We start from the raw sequence: 15,545 nt of genomic DNA on the forward strand, positions 1-15,545 counted from the left end.
CCCCAAAGAGTGAAATGATATCAATACTGCTGGCTCCATTTCCAGAAAAGGGAACTGAAGTTCAATGAGTTTAAAAATCTTACTCAAAATCTTATACTTATCAAATGACAGAATCAGAGCTGGAACTCACATTTCTGACTTCCTACAACCCAGTGCACTGAAACCATGACAGGGCTGTTGAAACTAGTTTCTTATTCCTTCGACATGTTTTTGTGTAGCTCCTAAGTCACAGGTTTTCAAGTTACTATTGCTTCAATTTTGCTTCTACTTCAGTTCAACTCAGTCTGGAGTCAAAGCCAATGACAGATGAGCAGAAAGAAGCAGCTGCCAGGGGATCCGAGATGTAGAGTGTATCTTAGGAAAGCTATGCCACCACAGGAGCCTTTTGTGATAAGTAGGATCCTAGGAAGCAACAACTGGTTTTCCCTCTGTGAACAACCACACTACTACAAGTTACTTCATCTTGAGCACTAATCAAGTGCTAAATACTTTGTTAGATGTTTTAATCTGTAATCCTCACAATAATTTTGGAGGATTGACATCATCATCATCATCATCATCATCATCATCATCATCATTGCAATAGAGCTGAAGAAACGGAGGCTTAAAGAGGTAAAGTTGTTTAATAACACTTCAGCCCAGATGTATCCAGGGTCAAAGCAGAGTGTGTGGGGGGGGGACGTTAACCCTCTGGAATAGGCACTTTGGTCTGATGGATATTTTAAGAAGGAACACCCAACACCCCATAGAAAGGTTTAAAATAGTGTGAATCATGATGAATACATATTCTCATTCAAGATGGCTAATGGCTCACAAAAGATGAAACAAGAACTGAGAGCACAATTTTTGTGCACATGAAAGTTAAACTTGTAGTCCCTTCCCTTAAGAAGCTATGAACGCTGGCAAGGACCCTGAGCCATATACCTCCCTGGTTAGTAAGAAGCCACAATTAGTAAGCATTCTTTGTGTCAAGAATTGTTCTTACTCTTTGTCCTCCTGTAATGTGGCACTATTTCGGGGAAGAGAAGTACATGTGAATCTGGACGTCACTGGTGAGTGATTTAACTGTGTAATTTTACCTCGAAGATGATGGGTGCCAAATGTTCTTAAGACAGCATCAGATTCGGGGTGCAAAGGAATGGAGAAGATTGAGGCTGAAGAATCGAAAAGGGCCTAGAGGGAGGGAAGGAGGATAATGTTCACACAAAATCTCCCAACAAGTCAGCCCAGGATCAACTCTAACTTCATACTAGAAAATTACTCCAGCTCAGTGTGTGCACACCCATGTGTTTGCATGTATGTTATATAGTTAAATATAGTTATTAGAAAAATGAAATTGTGATGAGTCCATCTTTACCTAAATTTACTAGTTAAGAGCCTGGCAATACATCTGCTTGAAGTATGGACTCTGAGAAGCAGAGGGTGTATGTGGGGGGCTCAAACTGTTTGAAGTCATAGAAATTTAATACATCCCTATGACTCAAATGTCTGCTTTAGGCAATTACAATAATCCCTACTAGTCAGTGTGATATTGGGAAACAAATTCTTAGTTGTCCTAATTGAAAACATATGTTCATACAAACACTTGTATACAAAGGTTCATAGCAACAATATTCATAATAGCCAAGACATATAAACAAACCAAATATCCATTAAATAATGAATGGAAGAACAAGCATGGTATATGCAGATGATGGAATATTATTTAGACCTAAAAAGTATTATAGTAGATTCTATTTTATGAGGAAAACTTAAATTTAAACTTAAATTTAAATTTAAAAGGCACAAAAGGCCACATGTTGCATTATTACATTTATAAGAAAAGTCCAGAATAGACAAGGTCATAGATTAGTCATTTCTAAGAGATAGAGAGAGAGAGGAGGAGGAATTGGGACTGATGTTTTAATGTACATAGGGTTTCTTTTTGAAGTGACAGAAACATTCTGGAATTTGTGGTTGCACAACATTATGAATATACTAAAATCACTGAATTTCACACTTTAAAACAGAGTTTTATATGAATTTTATTCTTATTAAAATGCAAAAAGAAAAAATCTTCATGGTCCTAATTTTCCCATCAAAGGAACAAAGAACAGAAAAACAACTGAATCAAACTACCATTTCCTGCAAGTTGTATCCTCCAGCATTTGGGGAAAAAAGTTGTGTGGTTAACTAACATTCACTAAGCTCTTCCTCAGGCCAGGCACTGGAATGAACCTAATATATTTCTCATTTAATTCCCACACAATTCTAAGTATATGTTGGTTTTCACACTGAAGAAGACTTGGTCAAAGTCACAGGTTCGGTCAGTGACACAGCCAGGGTTTGAACCATTTAGGTCAACTTTAGTCCAAAGCTCAGCGCTCCTGCTCATTATGCAAAATGGCCTCCCCAGAAAACAGGGTGAGGCAGAGCTTTTGATGGGGCAACAAGGAATACAATTTTTTCTTCTTTGAAATCTAATCCATTGTGGGGCTATTCAGAGAGTTTGCCAGGGTTGGGAGGCCTCAAAGTCTGAAATGATAGGAGCATCATTCTACTAGAACAATAGATTTAGAGATGGAGGGCGCATGACTGTGAATGAAAAGCCTCTTCATTTTCATGTTTTCCTATTCTAGGTCATGGAAAAACAAATCAAATACATATTCTACATTATAGCTGGCAATAATTATATTATTGAACTTTTGGCATTATATTTGACTACACTTAAAAACAAATGTATAACTAAGGGATAAAATTCAGATGAAGAGGAACTAGATTTAGATTTTGAAATGTTATCATGGAAACATGAAATAGTAAAAACAGAAACAAAGCAATAAATGAAATCAACAAAAGAACAAACAAACAAACAAAAAAAAACTTCAGCAATGTCACAGGAATGTTAACAGTTAATCTCTGGTTGCAAAATACCCCTGTAGAGCCCTAGGAAGCATTTGGGCATAACTAAAAACCCTAACCTTGAACTCTTTGCCCTCTGGGAATCCAAAGGGCAGGGGAGATCAATCCTTGTTGCTTTAAAATTCTCTGTTGAAGTAAAATGGAATATGTTAATAATGCTACCACCAAAGGGATTACCAATTATTGAACCTTAATGTATTTTTAATTAAAACTCTTTTTTAAAATTAAAACTCTTAATTAAAACTTTCAGTTTCTTCAACAGAAATCTTCTGATTTAATAGAAAAAAAAAGTACTTAGCTTGGCGTGGTCCTACGTACATTTTTTTAATCAAGAGCCTCCAAAGGAGCTTTGTGATTAGAGCATACACTCTCGGGTCCTGTCTTTGAAAAAGCATTCTCTTATACATTTCAGACACCCAATAACTTTTTGCAAATTCAGAGAGAAAATGTCCCTGCATGGCTGCCATGTGTGTAGGCTTGAGAGATGGGAGGCAATGACAAATTTGAGGCCTCTCAGCTTTGATAGTGTTGTTTAATATGCATTCAAAGAGCTCCATGTAAATAGTACTAAGAAATTGTTACAGGATCCAACCAAGACACGTTATTCTAGGAGAGGTGGATTTTTTTTTTTAACTCACAGTAGAGCTCAGCACAGATGTCTGCAATGTGCATAATATGTAAAAACTTTTGTGCTTTTCAGAACAAAAATTGATAGGTCACAGATCATTCATTCCCTCTGAGGCTAATTAGAAACTTGTTCTAAACTCTTTATTCATTATCCACTCTTGTTACCTCATCTCTCTGACCACAGTTTGTCCTTACTTCTTAACCCTGAGATGTGTCAACTTTATCATTTTACCACCTCTGGAAAGTAGTACAAACTGAATACAGAAGATTTTTTTTTTAAGGAATTGAGTAGGTGAATCCTTTGAGTGGAGATAATAGTATTATTATTATTATTATTATTATTATTATTATTATTATTATTTTGATTTTTGGTATCCAGGGTAGAACCCATGGAACCCATGACCACTAAGCAATATTCCCAGTTATTTTTTTATTTGAAGACAGGGTCTCACTAAGTTTCTTAGGTCCTCACTAAGTTGCTGAGACTAACCTTGAACTTGAAATCTTCTGGCCTCAGCCACCCAAGTCTCTGGGATTACAGGCATCCACCACCATGCCCAGAATTTTAAAATAAATGCCAGCATTTTAAAAATAAGAAACATTACTTGATGTATTTAAGAAAAGGGAAAGAAACTAAGACTGATTCAAATGACCATTTTAAAGTCTGGTGCTAAAGAGTATGCTGAAGATGGAAACTAACATTGATGGAATAAGTTCAGGAACATGTCCCTTTTTTATTATTATTTGTTCTAATCAGTTAGACATGACAGCAAAATGCTCTTTGATTCATTGTATACAAATGGGGCCAAATTTTTCACTTCTCTGGTTGTACCCAAAGTAGGGTCACCAATCATACATGTACCTAGGGTAATGATGATCATCTCATTCTCTCATCTTTCCTACCCCCATGCCTTCCCACTTTGCCGCATCAAAAGAGGAACTTGTCTTTTTGAGGGGAATATTCACAGAGTGGTCTAAAACAGAATGAAGATTTAGATACTGTGTATTTCTTATCAGTGTCTCTCATTGACTCAACAAACAAATTAAACCCCACAACTTCAAAATAGCTACAGAAATATCACACACTTTTTTATTTATATTTAAAAAAGCATTTCATAATTTTATTTTATTTCCTTTTTATTGGTTCTTTTTAGTTATATATCACATTAGGATTCATTTGACATAATTATAAAAGCATGGAATGTAATTTGTTCTAGTTCAGTCCCCAGTACTTCCCCCTTTCCCTCCTCCCCTCCCTCCCCCTATTCCCTTCCCTCTCCTCTACTGGTCTTTCTATTTACTTATAGCTTAAAAAAAAAAATTTAGGAATTCTTCTTGCTATGGAATGATACTTGAGATGGAAGAAGGCACCACCTTCCATTTAGGAGCCAGTTTAATGTTCTGCTGGTGGGTCTAAAATATACCTATCAGGACATGCTAAGTCATTTGATTAGCCCACTTCAGATTTTTAATAAAATTTTAAAAATAATATACTTTATATCATACCTTTGATCATTGAAGAGTCAATTCTAGAAGTTCAAAATAACTGGAACTTTGTTCATTTTTATGGCACCACCTAAGAAAGATGGCATAGTGGTACCAGATTACAAGGAGAGATGTAATCCCAGAGAGGGGAAATAGCAGGATGCAGAGATCTGTTCTATGAGGGTCACTCAGGCCCAGGCTCTAAACCAGGGGTTTCCATTCTCATCTTTTGGGGTTCCCTGAACCCAGCATGAAGGAGGATGGGCAATACCAAAATGCTTTGTCCCATTCCCCTATCCAATTATCTATTTATCACCCACCATGCCACCTGAGGCACAGACCATTCTCTCTCCTTCTCAACCCCTGTATTGTTTCTTCTCTGCCCTGCATCATTATGTCTTCCATATTCTTTCTCAGAAAATAATAATGAAATAGTGAATGTTATGTTACATCAGTAATCTTGATGTGCTATGAGAAATGTATTCTTCTTTAAAAGACAATGAGACATCCAGGATAATAGCAAAGTTCCTGAACTGTCACTCCATAGGAAGATATCACTTATGGAGTGTGGGGTTAGCAGTTGTTAAAGAACCTGTCTAGTAACTTAACTGAATGCATGAAAAACAACCAGAGATATGGAAAAAGGTAATATTAGTTCCCCCTTATCCATGGGAGATTTTTTTTTTAAGATACTCAGTAGACATCGGAAGCTGTGGATAGTGCCAAGTCCTATGTATACTATGTTATTTCCTATACAAGGAAACCTGTGATTAAGTTTGATCCATAAATTAGGAGATTATCAACAATAAGAAAATAAAATAATTGCAACAATATACTGTAATAAGTTCTTTAAAAACATAGGGATTGTTTAGTTCTAGAATTTTTCAGTTAATATTTTTGAACTACAATTTACTGTGGGTAACTGAAACCAAAGAATGCAAAATCATGTAGAAGGGGAAGATTACTGCAGGTATGGTAATCTTTATTTATACTATAAAAACTTCTAAAAGTATATTAGTAGATGATAACTCAATTAAATTATGGTATATCCACATAAGAGAACATTATATGGCTACTTTAAAAGGTGATATAAATATGTATATGAGATTGATGTATATAATGTAGTGTGAAGGAAAACTGTAAAATTTGATTCTGTTTCAGTGAAAACTATAAATATATATCTATATATATATAGAGAGAAAAAATCTGGAAATTCACTAAAAATCAACAATTTCCATTTTTGTGAGGTTAGATTGTAACTTTTAGTTTTTCTTTATATTTGATTGCATTTTCTTAATTTTTCTGTAGTATGCATGTATTAATTTTATAAACAGGAGAAACAGTAAGGGTATTTTCATTTTGAAAGAAAAGGAGATTGGATTTTATACACCTACGCACTCAGCCACACAAAGATGGCAACCACTGATTTATACCTTATAACCTGTGAAAATAAAAAATATGATTATGACTTTTCATTGCCCCCTGGTGGAACAATACAGTAATTTTATGGCCATCCTTACCAGCTAGATATTGCCCATGAACTATTTGAATCAAAAGTGATAACTTTATGACCAAGAACACACTTGTTCATATTCATCCTAAGCTGAATTTTGGTAGATTAGGTCAGAAAAATCCCCTTGTCCTCAATAACAAAATTATGGATGTCCATGTTCTTATTTAAAAAGTATGTAAGTAAAAGCTATTGATCCAGTTCCTCTGGGGTAAATTCATCAGAATAGTCTGTGTTAAACCTCAAAGCTTACTTCAGTTTTGGTCATTGAAAAGAAAGAACACTTGAATCCAGGTTGAAGGTTGAATTTCATTTTAAATTAGGTAAGAAAAAGTAAATACTTGGAACTATGTCTGGTACATAGTAAATTCTATATAATATTAACCATATTATTTCTCCTGTTTTTTTTTTTTTTACCCCAATAATAAGAAGCTGCAAAGAGCTGTAATCCCAGTGGCCTGGGAGGCTGAGACAGGATGATCACTTGGAGTGAGGCATCACAACAGGGAACTAAGAATGGGGACTGATTTTTTTAGAAATGCCTGTGGACACATCATGCTTATCCACAAGTCTATGCCTCTACCAGGTAATGAATTTCTACCTCGTCATGATTTATTTCTAACTTTATTAAGGACTGGTGGTGGACTTAGTTATAGCCTACCAAATATATATATTTGTTTATGTATGTTAAATATCCCTAAGAAAATTCTTAAGAAACAAAATACATAACTGAGACTGCATACTGCCAGGGAAGTTGGATAACTGGGAAAAAGAGGAAAGCTAATTTATTTCTTCCTGTTTTTTCTTTTGTAACTTTCATTTTGGTTCCCTATGTATTTGTTACTAATCAAAAATTAAAACTTTTGATGGACTTACAGGAAATAAAACTGTTTAATATAGAGTATGTTTTTAGAAATGGCTAGGAAACAGAACAACATATTACCCAAGTACAAAGGCACATGAACATGTATTCATAAAATTATCATTAGTATGTGGAATATAAAGGAAACTTAAATGCAAGCCCTGACCTAAACTAATTGGCAGTCTAAAGACATACATGGTAACTAGAGCTGTACTAGGATTCTGTGTCCACACACATGAGGAATCACCTGACTTTACAGGCATTTTTGGATACTGATCTGTGAGATGAGTAGAAGGAAGATTTGGAACAACATCCTTATAGAAAGGGTGCTCATATAGCATTTCCAAATCTTATAGTATCTACCTCTTGATCCATTTTTCCCCAAATAGTAAAATCTGCAATTCTATAAAATCTACTGTGCTTTCTTTCTTCTTCCAAAGCTTTCATCCAATACCAAAAGATTGTTCTTTAGCATTGTGTTAGTCAATTTCTTGTTGCTATGACCAAAATACCTGACAAGAACACCATACAGGAGGAAAAGTTCATTTGGCTCACAATTTCAGAGGGTCAGTCTATGGCTGGCCAGTTCCATCACTCTGGGCCCAAGATGAGGCAGAACATCATGGCAAAAAGGTGTGTGGAAAAAAGTTGCTCAGTTCATGGAAGCCAGGAAGGAGAAAGGGAAAAAGGAAGATGCACCCTTCCAGGGTACCTCTTAGTGACCCACCTTCTGCAGCATGCTCCACCTGCCTACTGTTATCACCTAGTTAGTCCATTCAAACTAGTATGTACCAAAATAAGTTATAGCTCTCATAATCTAATCATTGCACCTAAGAATATTCCTGCATTAAGGGGAGATACCTCATATCCCAATCATAACAAGTATCAATGTTTATAATATGTTATTTGATTTACATTCAAAGATGCACTAAAGATAATAAGACAGAAACTATAACTATGTAAAAAAGAGAGAGAAATGCATATTTTGAACTAGATATTTTAAAAAGTTAAAACCCTATCATGTGCATAGATATGAAGACAAGAAATCCCACCTATTATTTTTCATAGCTCTAAAAGAAGCTATGAACACCCATGATGATATCGAACAAGTAAAATATGACTGATATTTGAAACCATTCTCTGTGACTCTTCACTACCAAGTGAAATATAAAAGCTTATACAAATTTATTTCTTTAAATAAAAGATCTCATTTTTTTGGTGACAAACTTTTTACCACAATGGATACTTAAAAGAGTGGTTTCAGAAAGACTAGCATACATATTTTCACAGGGCAATAAATACAGTAAATATTTCTAATTAGATTTGACTGAGTCACAGGTTAAGAGGTTCTTATCCAGCATATCCAATGAGTGCCCAGAAGAAGAAAGAGCAGACAAGGTTACATTTAAGCTTTTGGAGAGGCTTGACCTTTATTTTAGTCAAAGAGTTCTTTCCTGTTTTGGTATAAGCATACTAAATATTTATAATTATGCTTTTAAGGAATACTATGCTATTATATGTCAATATCCCCTAGCCCCTCCTGGAGTTGGGAACACATACTGTGAAGTATAACTTCTCTCACTGCATCCCCCAATACTCTCAGAATTAAATGTCAATGATTAAAAAAAAGTTCTTATTTATGCATTCCTCATCTGGTCAAAGATATGACTAATCACACCTTACAAGTGAATCATTAAAACATTGAGAAAACCATCACCATGCAGCTTAAACACCTTTGGCAAATTGTTTTTAAAAAATGAGGTTTGGACCACACACAGAACTTTTTTTTTCTTTCCTGGTCTTTCATCTTAATAGTTATTTTTCTCTCTTCCCAAGGAACCTGACCTGCTTTAAATCTTTCCCTGCCAGATGATGTAGTGTCTTGCATCACCTTATTAATCTAGATGCAAGGCATTTGTTTCACACCAGAAAATCCTTGTTTAGGCTGACCACTTAATATTAAATGTCTCTTTACAATTTTAGTCATTTCAAAACAATGAAGTTACCAACAGAATAATATGTCTCGTCCTGTTTATGTGAGACACAGTTTTTCCTCCATCACTAAAAGTCACACACAAGAAATTTAATTTCATATATACATCCATATAATATGATGCTTTGCCAATCCTCCTCAGACGAAATTCTATCGAGTTCTTGCCACCTTTTCTTCTAATAGAAAAATTTGAAAATATCATAGTCTGAATTTTACCTTGAGACTAGTAAAATTTTCTTGCCAATTCCATAAAAGAGTGAGGTGGAAAACTGTTCTTTCCAGTTCACTCCTGTCTCTAATAATGTAAGGTCTCTGTCTGGCCAAAGTCAAAACATACACACTCTTCAGGTGAAGGAAAAGTGGAAATTCCAGAATTTGCCATTTTGTTATGATGGTTTCCAGTGTGAGATAATTAACGCCAAAACAAACTGCCCAGAACGCGTTTTATTCCTGCAAATCCAGATGTGGATCAAGAATACCCCCCAACTTTCCGTTCTGGCAACTGTCTTATATTTCTAGACTTAAATTCCTGAGTTTTCGAAGAAGAAAGTTTTATTCTTTCTCCTCTTTCTTCTCAATGCGGACGAGTCACCTTCACATTTATTTCGAACTTGGGGTGCAGGTTGTGGGGATAAGAGGGAAGGACTGGCCTTATGTTCCCAGGAGGATTTCTGAACTATGTTTCCATTTTTTTTTTTTCATTTGGGCCAAATTCCTCAAAGTATATAACTTTTTTTGTTTTTTCCTTCTCCCTGCCCCCCACAGCAACAGCAACCGCTCCTTCTCCTACACTCAGACCTCTTTGGGGCGTAGAAAAGAATAAAGCCATTGTTCAGAGGTGCACAGCCCAGCACAAGTCTGGTCCACAGCCGTGGCATGAACAGCATGTTGTGGTTCTTACACACCTGGGGACCAGGTGGGGATGTATCAAAACAAACTGGGGCGGAGAGTGTGTGACGGACCATTTGCAGCACTAGTTAAACCTCTTTTCAAATCTGCTCCCCTCCTCCAGCTCTTTGGGGGTATTTTTTCTGGTTGTGCTGGGTCCACCTTATGCTGGCTAACACTTCCATTATGCTTTTTTGCCCTCAGGTCTAAGCTCAAAGAAAGTTTAAAAGTTCCTCTCAAACTAAATTTGGGCCCAGTGTATTTCTGAAAGATAAATTCTCTGAGGACTTGATGGTACAGAAATATCCTCCTTTAAAACAACCTGTGACGGGATCATGGTTCTAGGGTTTGTCTTAAGCATGGTCATCCATGAATACCTGAATTTTACTTTGAATATATCCCAACTTGGTAGAATCAGGTACATGACTTACTAGGTTTAATTCTCTAAAGCTGGTAGAGGATTCAGGGAAACTAGCAGGGGCCCCCTTAGATGCCATACAATTCCATTTATTCTTGATTAAATTCTCCTAATAATACTTTGAGGTTCACCTTAGTCATTTAACAAAATAGGTAATCAAGGCCCAGCAAGGGTAAGGACATAGGTTCTGCCATCCAGAAAAATGCAGATGCAGGATCTGGATAGAGAACTTCCAATGCCTAAATCAACAGCCCTCCTTATGAGTAACAGCTACCTATGTTCTCTGGGAAGTCATTTAAATGAAACCATAAAGTCATGACAAGCAAAGCATGGCTGTTTACTCTTCTTTGTGAGGTGACCTTGATGTTTTTCAAGGTCACCTATGGAGGTAATCGTGATAGCCCTTCGTGTAAGTCTTGTTTACCTTGGACAATTATTAGAGTATGGTCAGTGTGCTAGTTTAGAGAGCTGACTCCAGAGACTGTGTTCAAACTATGTCTCTACCACTAGTAAAGACATGATTTGGGGCATAGTGCTGAAATGCACTGTGCTTATCTTTCCTCAATTGTAAAAAATTGGTATAATAGCAGCACTTACCTAGCAAGGTCAATATGCTGATTAGACAATAAAATTAAACAGAATGTCTGGCAATATATGCTCAATAAATTGTTGTTATCATGTATCTACCCATCTGGGTATAAACTGGTATATTTTTTATCACTATAAAAGAATAATAATTAAATTTAAAGTAGCCTTATATATTTATAAGAGTGTGTTTAATGGAAAGAAAGCAAAGATCTGGATTCTCAAGTTGGCTTTGATTTTACAACTCCCGGGACACGGATTCTGGGTGAAACATCTAACAACTCTGTTTCAGCTCCTTAGCTGATCTTGATACTGCTTCCATATATTTCCAAAAATATGCAATTTAATGTGTCATGACATATAGTATGTACTATGTAGCAAATATCATATATTACATTATCTGTTCACTTAAATGTCATAAAACATTCTCATTTTATGGATGATGGTAGTGAGATTTAGAGAAATTAAGCAATTTGCTCAACATCATAACCTGTTTAGATAAAGTGATGAACATTGTGTTTGGGCCTGACTGATTCAGTGTCCTGGCCCTTAACATTGTGGCTCCTACTCTGTTCAGCTAGGCACCCATTAAGAAAATCAGTAGCAACCCTCTCTGTTTTAACCATCTAGGTAAAAATAAAACCCATTATAGGGAGAAAATACTAAATCAGCTCTCTATGAGCAGCAATGGTTATTTTCACTCCCAAGAAGATTAATACATGTGAGAAGCTAAATTTAAATCTACAATTGGCCAGAGATTAAACTAATACAACTCTGTTTTGGAAGGAAGCTTTTAAAAGGCCAGAACTAAACTCTTCAAGTTAACGGGATTCGAGCTTTCAATGCTTTCCTTTCTCCTTCCCTTTAACTAAATTCAACTTTGTATTTTTCATCTTGTTTTTGGAGTCTTTCCAGGTCACCTCTGTTAAGAAACACAAGGCCCTTGGCACCAAACTTTTGGGAATGTGCCCACATCGGCCTCTGAATGTCTGCCTGCCTACCTTTGATGCTGCATTCAACACCCAGCTTAAAACAAAGCAGCGCTGGAAACAAAAGCTGCTCAGAGCACAAAGGGCCCAGCTCACCAGTCAGTGGCCCCACTGATAAAGAGCATGAGCAAGAGGCCTGAAAACTCTCAGATCAGGGCCAACCAATTTTCATTTCAGGGGAAAAAAAAGGCATTGCTACCTTATAGAGGAAGAAAGGAATAAGTGATGATGACAGCTATGCCGATTCATTATTTTTTAAATGATTCTGAAACATTCTAACTATGTTGGTGTCATACAGATCCTTCCCAGAACTAAAGAGGTTTTGTTCCTCTGTGTATAGAAACTTTTATTTATGATAAGGTTTTCATTTGGACATGATACTCTAATTTAAAATGTGGAATTCTTCTTTGCTTTAGTTTCTGAGAATTGAATATGTCATTCATCATCTTGGTGGTCCTAGTAAAATACCCTGGAATTCTCATCCCAGGTTTCAATAGTTACGTATCTATCCATATGGTAACAATATCACCACAACCAAATTCTTGCTACCAAAGGAATCAAATAGTTCAACTTCAGCCCCACACTCAGGAATATTTTCTTGTCTCTACGAAGTAAATTTCAATCTCTAAATTACCAGGAGAGAATAAATGTGATATAAGCTAAAATAATTTGATCTGCTGAATGTAACCTATTGCTCTAGAAGAGAAGAGTAACCACTCCCAGTGGGAGAGACCAATGAGACTGGGGCACATTTCTGTTTCAAACATGATGACCCCCTTTGCAGATCTTGGAAGAACTGGGTCAAAAACTCACTGAGGCTGCAAAGCAGGCTGCAGCAAGAGCTTTATGTATTTGTTTCTGAATGAAAGCTTTCTTTTTCTAAAAACCAAAGAGAGAGTTCTGAGATGCTAGGGACTTCCATGTTCTAATGGCTCATCTCTAGTCAAGGGCACTGTCAACTTTAGGTTGAATCCTTCAAAGAGCAGAGTGTGGGGGTAAAGACCCAGGGAGGAATCAGGAAACTGAGGTTCTTTCTCTGTTGTCTCATTAATTAGCTGATGATTTAAACCAGTCTAACTTTTCTGGGCTTCATTTTCCTCATTCAAAAAGGAGAGGATCCAACTACACAAAATCTAAGGCCATTTTCACTTCTAAAATTTCTACTTTAGAACTGGACCCAGCAAGATTTTCTCTAGCTGGGTACAGTGGCTCACACCTGTAATCCCAGCAGCTCAGGAGGCTGAGGCAGAAAGATCCCAGGTTCTAAGCCAGCCTCAGAAACTTAGTGAGGCCCTAGGTAACTTGGTGAAACTCCATCGCAAAAAAAAAAAAAAAAAAAAAAAAAGATTTTCTCTATACTCCTAGGGCAATGAGTACGGTAGCTATCATTTCCTAAATGCTTTTCTGCTCCAGACACTGCTAGAATTTTTCTTATGCAATGTCTGCACGCTTCCATGACCCTCTATGAGGTATATGTGACTCTCCTTTTACAGACAGGAAAACTCATACTTACATGAGTCATGCAGCTAGTTGGTGGAAAACCTAGGATGCAAGCTCAGACTGACTCATTCCAAAAGCTCAAGGTCATTTGTTACTAAACAAAGCTCACTATCCCTGCTTTCAGGGAGGTATCGCTGAGGACTGATAGTGCTGATGCTGGCCACACTGGGACCCTAAAGAGCTGGCGATATGCAGTGTTCAGGAATATGAATAACCAAAAGTGAGGACACAATCATCTCTAAAGTAGATAATAAAAGGGTTACCTCTTAACTGAAAGAGTTCATAGTCATAAAGCACTTACACTGGTATATGACACGGATCAATCTCTATTGATGTGTTTGTAAAAATTAACACAGATGAATAAGAACTTGTGAGAAGCAAAAGGCAAATGGATGTTTAGACCAAAGGCCCAGAGGGAAGGTAGAGATTGAAGGAGGTTAAAAGTGGGAGGATCTAGGAACAGGGCAGGACATGAGAGCAACAGATGGAGCATGAGAGGGTCAGGCTGGTCTGGAGTCCCTGACTTTTCTATCTGTAGTACTTAGGTGGGGCCTCTTTGTTCTTTTCCTCTTCAGGTGGTATCTTTGCATTTTATGGATGCTAAGGTACCAAGGTAGCTCAGCTCAGGGTTTTGTATAGGAGCAATGGCATCTGAGATGTGCAATCAAGTAGTAGCCACTAAGGAAGCAACTCCTCTCATCTCTGAGGTTCAGGTCATTAATTCATGTGTCCTGTTTATTATGCAGAGGCCAATGGATTACTTGTCTTGTGCATACACCTGACAAAGACCCAGACCCAGTAGGTAATTGAAACTCAGGGTGAAGCTAAAGATGAGGAAAGTATACCACTGTCTCTGGATGATCAGCACAAACCTCCAGGGACAGGAGATGGAGCTCTGAATCACCTGGCTCCTATCTCTATGTCTGTCAGAAGTCATGACTACGCCTTTGAACTTTGTGGAGGCATATCCACCATTCCTTTAAAAGAGGGCTCCAGAGGAGAATTCTGCTTAAACAGCTCCATCAGGATGATTACAGAGCTTCCAAGTTTCCCTGCTGAGCGTCCTTCTGACTCCCTGTGTTCTGAACTCAGATCAGTTCTTGCACATTAGTGTTCAAGTATGTGGTGCGCTCAGACTTGGCACCTGCTACTATTGTTGGCTCCGCCCCTAACTCCCTGTTGCTTGTTTTCCAGCCTTGTAGATCCACTTAGCCTTCCTCAGGGTCTTCCCTGCTACCCCTCTCTCAACCTTAATGGCCATCTCTGGGGTTCAACAACTTCCAATTCCTTGTCACCCTAAGAGCACTGCTTGGTCCCCTGCATGTAAGATGCCAAATTTTGTGCTATCACCACCATGAACAATGCCTATTTGTGAATATCACATATGCATCATGCACTTAAAAGTTTCCAAGTTTAGGGTTGGGGTTGTGGCTTAGCAGTAGAGTACTTGCCTAGCACTTGTGAGGCCCTGGGTTCGATCCTTAGCACCACATAAAAATAAATAAATAAAATAAAGATGATATTGTGGCCAACTAAAAAAATAAATATTTTTTTAAAAAGTTTCCAAGTTTAAAAGGCACATACAGACTTGGTCAGAAGAGGCTATTAGAAATAATCTAAATGTGACAAAACAGCAAGAGTCAGAAAAAGTTGGAATATTCCTTAGAGAACCTGAAGAATTTTATGAGAAGGATTTAGAGAATAACTTTTAAAAAATCATTAGAGCCTAACAAATTTTAGTTGAACAAAAAATTTTAGTATTTGAGTGAATAAATACTAAAATACCTAAA

The 15,545-nt window shown here is 36.9% G+C and overlaps 1 protein-coding gene and 2 long non-coding RNA genes across 4 annotated transcripts in view; 2 read left to right on the forward strand and 1 right to left on the reverse strand.

Moving 5' to 3' along the window:
* Adamtsl1 (ADAMTS like 1) overlaps positions 1 to 15,545 on the reverse strand; it is a 905,649-nt gene that overhangs the window by 476,119 nt on the left and 413,985 nt on the right. The window lies entirely within an intron of this gene.
* The window catches only part of LOC125610827, a 243,682-nt gene that overhangs the window by 109,578 nt on the left and 118,559 nt on the right, over positions 1 to 15,545 (forward strand). The window lies entirely within an intron of this gene.
* The window catches only part of LOC125610826, a 33,428-nt gene that overhangs the window by 5,855 nt on the left and 12,028 nt on the right, over positions 1 to 15,545 (forward strand). Inside the window, exon 2 of the long non-coding RNA XR_007340882.1 lies at positions 6,950 to 7,106. This is a non-coding gene — a long non-coding RNA (uncharacterized LOC125610826). The remainder of the gene's footprint in view (positions 1 to 6,949; positions 7,107 to 15,545) is intronic.

This window comes from Marmota marmota, unplaced genomic scaffold, assembly GCF_001458135.2.
Source record: "Marmota marmota marmota unplaced genomic scaffold, marMar, whole genome shotgun sequence".
NCBI lineage: Eukaryota > Metazoa > Chordata > Mammalia > Rodentia > Sciuridae > Marmota > Marmota marmota.